Here is a 4,613-nt window from a genome sequence, read left to right on the forward strand (position 1 = left end):
GAAGTCTAAGACCAGCTGACCTAGATTTCCCTGACTAAAAAGACATAGGTATTAAGATTATGGCTTTTAGAGATGTTCATTGAAAGATGGTGAAGACTTAAGAGTGGTTTTTCTTTGCTCTTTTGCTGCATCTTTTGTACAACAAATTTGCCTCATATGCTGTGGCCTCTGATGCAATGTCATGGGATCACAGGGCTGGAACTAAAAAGGATTTCAGACTGAACAGCAAGCATCTATAAAGCAATATGTGCCAATCAAGAGAAACCCTAAATTAGCAGACAGAGAGCTGTCCTTGAAGTCAGAAAGACATAGGTTCTGACACATGCTGACTGTGTGATCCTGGACAAGTGCTCTAGGCAACGTTCTAAGGCTAGAAGTTACAGAGAAAGTGCCAACTTGCATTAATGGAGCGACTTTCCTTAGTAGGAAGTTCCCTGTGCCAATGAAATCACACGTCTACCCTTTATGTCTCTGTGCTAGGTACTATGCTAAGCAATGCATTTATACCAAAAGGAAAGAAAAAATGCAAAAGTAAACTCTGTCTTGAAGGAACTTATATCCAGTCCAACACTTTCATCTTACAGATGAGGAAACTGAGGCAAATATGCTTACTAGGGTGAAGCCACGCCCTGACTGTCTGGTATTGATATTGCCCCCAGGATTCTATATTAGGGGCTTTTCTCAGTCAATAAACAGGAAAATCCCTTCCAAAGTTGACCCAGACATTTCTCGAATTCTTGCCCATGCCCTACTGCGTTAATTAGAAAAGGTAGGAGTATGAGTTTTGCTAGAACACACTACCTTCCTCCCCAAACGGGCAATGGTCATGAACACCTTTCTGGCATTTCTAGCTTTGTGTCTAGACTGGAAATCTGATAAAGCTAAGAAGGAATGGGGAAATTGAACTTCAGCAGTTTGCTGCTGAGGCAGCTGCTGCTGCTCTGGCCAGCTCCATCCTGATGGAAATCATGCGTGTACCTTCAGAATGAAGACGCTTCTCTTTATCACATTCTCGTCCCTGTCTGTGCAGGTGCTAGGGAGAAAGTACTGATTAAGAGCCTGGAAATAGGGCTCCTTTGGCCCTAAATGGATTAAGTCTAAAGGATTTAGCCCTGCTATCACAGACGAGAAGTCTGGCCACTGAATATTTCTCCTTGTCCACCCTAAACTCTTAATTTCTTTGCTTTTCTCAAAGCTGGTTAGGAACAGCTTCTCTTGTGTTCATCAGCCTCTTCTTTCAGAAATTTATAAAGCATTCCCTCTCCCTGTGACCAGTTTTTTTTTTCTCATTCCTCACTCTGGAGGCTTGTAGACACTTTATTGCAATAAACTACCTACTAAATATGCTATAGTCATGTAAAACGTTATTAAAGAAAACTCTTGATGTATGGAACGGACACATTCCTGGAAAAATAAATGCCTGCAAAGCAAATCTCTGAGTGTTGGATTTTTCCATGATTTCCATTATCAAATTAGACCTACAATTGTACATCAAAATTTGGAAACCTCCTGCACACACCCCACCCTTAATATAACAAGATAGACATTTAAGAATGAAGCAAACACAAATGATGTAAAAATAAAATACATCAATTTTTAAAAATTTTAAGAATAAGAATTGCATAGGAAAAATGAGCCTCAAACTAGTTTGTTTAAAGTGCCCAGCACTGTCCAGAAGTACCAGGAGCAATAGACTTTTGAACCACTTCCAGATTTCTTCTGAAGTACTGTCGGAGTTCTACCTTCATCTGAAAACAGCCCGGCCAGCATTTTCTCCTTGAATCATGTGATAAGCATCTTGGCAAGGCCTTGCTTCTCAAAAGTGTTCCTCCAATTCAGTCTGGGGTGGTGAAAGACCTCGGAGAGCTTTTCACTTGGAAATATTTTACTTATGTAATTGGGCGTGCTATTCTAAGGAGAAGCCTGACTAAGAAACAGGCGACCTCATAACTCATTGCAAAGTCAGGACCCATGCAGTCTAAGGTAAATGTGCTTAGGATGCCAGTTTCTGTTCATATCTCTCTCTCTCTCTCTCTCTCTCTCTCTCTCTCTCTCTCTCTCTCTCTCTCTCCCCCCCCCCCCAACCCCTGCCCACCCCCATGGTCCTTCATGTTTGCTTTCCAAAATCATTAACATTTTTTAACTTTATTGTTTGTGAGAGATTTTTGCAAGGTTGGTGTGTTAGATGGCTTTGAATATTTTCCATTTCTTCAGTTTTTCAAACTTCACTTTCAACATTAGGGCTATTTATTTATATCTTTAAACTCTCTCAGTATAGGTGGGTGTTGTCCTTGTTGAGTCTATGGGATTAGTGAACTCAGAGAATGAACACCATGGATCTTTTCCAAAAGCATTTATCTTAACAGGTGTTCATGACTTAAGAATACATGATACCAGAGATGCCTGTTTAAAATGCCAAGTGCTGTGCCAGCTGGTAGTGATACAAATTAAAAAAAAAGATTCTGCCTTCAAGGAACTTGAATTCTACTAGGGAAAACAACATGTATATTTATAATTGGAAAGGGCCTTAGGGCACATCATCCAACTCCCTCATTTTTCAGAGGAAGATACTGAAAGGATAAATGCTTGCACATTGATCACACAGATAGTAAGACTCATGCAAAGGACCTTATGGGAAGTGGCCATTGATGTCCAATCATTCAATCATGTCCAACTTTTCATTACCCTGTGGATCATACTGTGCACAGGGCTTTCTTGGCAAAAATACTGGAATGATTTGCCATTTCTTTCTCCAGTAGACTAAGTCAAACAGAGGTTAAACAGACTTCTCCAAGGTTACACAGCTAATAAGTTTCTGAGGTTGGATTTGAACTCAGGTCTTCCTGTCTCCAAGTCCAGCTCTCTATACACTGAGCCATCTAGTTGCCTCTGGAATAGATCTTCTATAACTCTTCTTAACCTATCCTCATAGCAACACTCCCGGGAGGTGGTATCTGAAATTTATCACCAATTTACTTTTCCCCCTCTCAGTGACATAGCATCTTGGACACAGATGTCCCTCTACAAAACAGCTCATTTCCTCCTTTGCTCTGAAGTTTCCACAGTCAACACAATTGCTTCCTAGTTCATCCAGGAGAACGTGTCTGTTTCTACAAGTTGCCTTCCTATCTCATCTCAATCTATGGAACCCAATTTATTTCTTTACTGTATAACAAGTTAAGGTATACCTCTACAAGGGTGGAACAAATCAGAAAAATAATAACAGTATTATTGAGTGCCCTACTATGTGCCAGGCACCACACTAAGTCTCACAAATAGTACCTCACTTGATCCTTGCAACAATCCTAGGAGGTAGCTGCTATCATTATCCAATTTTACAGTTGAGGAAATGGAAGCCATCAGAGGTTAAGTGACTTTCCCATGGTCACACAGCTGATAAGTGTCAGAGGCCAAATCTGAAATCAACTCTTCTTGACTCCAAGCCCAGTCCTCTATCCACTACATCACCTATCTGCTTCTTCTTCTTCAGCATCATCACCATCATGACTGGCATTTTCATAGCACTTTATGGTTTGAAAAGAGCTTTGCATGTATTAAACTCATTTAATCCTCATAATAATCCTCTGAGGTGGGTACTATTATTATCTCCATGTTACAGATGAGGAAAATGAGACACAGAGAGGTTAAGTGACTTACTCAGAGTCTCACAGCTAGTAAGTATCTGAAGTTGGATTTGAACTCAGGTCTTCCTATTCACTGCTCCATTTCACTGCCCCTAAAATAGTGGACATCATTAAGCAGTACCTTGGCTGTTGTAACACTTATCATCATTATGGTATGAAAGGAAAGAAGGCCAGCATTCCATTTGATTAGGGTGGAAAAGGTCCTAGTGACCTTTACGACACATATATATTCAAGGCCTTGCTACCTGCTCCGTAGCATCTAACAATATCAACACAGACATTAACAATGTTTTTATAGGCTGTGGCATACTATAGAAAAAAAAAAAGCACTGGGCCCGGGATCCAAAGACGTAGGTTCAAATCTTGCCTCTAAGACTTCCTATGTGTGCAATGTTGGGCGAGTTGCTTGACCTCTCTGGTCTCAGTTTGTTTATCTGTAAAAATGAGGGGCTTGGATTAGACAGTCTCTGAGGTCCTCTGAGATCACAGATCTAGATCTACAATCCTAGGGTGACTGGATTCTTTGTCTCCCAACAGAATTCTGCTACTACACCTTCCATCCACTTCATACTTTTTTTTGTTAATTAATGCTTTCACATTCCCTTCCATCCAGTCCCAAATAGAGATAACAATGCCCATGATAGACAATTATCTGGAAGAACAGGCACATAATTCAAGCCACCCTTTGGGAAGCCAAGATCACATGATAAGCATGACTAATCTATACTGGACTCCTAGAGAATGGGCGATAGCATATAAGATGTCAGCCTGGGTGTGTGTGGCTCTTTACCCAGAGCTTCCATTCTTCTTGACCAATAGGAAAGACCTTAGCTTAAAAAGGCAAGGTCTCCACTGCATCCAGGGTGATGGCTCCAGAGGAGAGGGTGAGGCTGGTGACTTTGCACAGCCCTCCCTCAATTAAATCCAATTCACTTGCAAGTCATGGCATCACCTTCCTGATGTCACGGT

At 41.0% G+C, this 4,613-nt stretch overlaps 1 non-coding gene across 1 annotated transcript; it reads left to right on the plus strand.

Moving 5' to 3' along the window:
• The first annotated feature begins 3,791 nt into the window (after positions 1 to 3,791).
• On the plus strand, positions 3,792 to 3,915 carry LOC118852496. The gene has a single exon (XR_005010571.1). It is a non-coding gene; the product is annotated as a U6atac minor spliceosomal RNA (small nuclear RNA).
• The last annotated feature ends 698 nt before the right edge of the window (positions 3,916 to 4,613 follow it).

The sequence above is a fragment of the Trichosurus vulpecula genome, chromosome 5, assembly GCF_011100635.1.
Source record: "Trichosurus vulpecula isolate mTriVul1 chromosome 5, mTriVul1.pri, whole genome shotgun sequence".
Lineage (NCBI taxonomy): Eukaryota > Metazoa > Chordata > Mammalia > Diprotodontia > Phalangeridae > Trichosurus > Trichosurus vulpecula.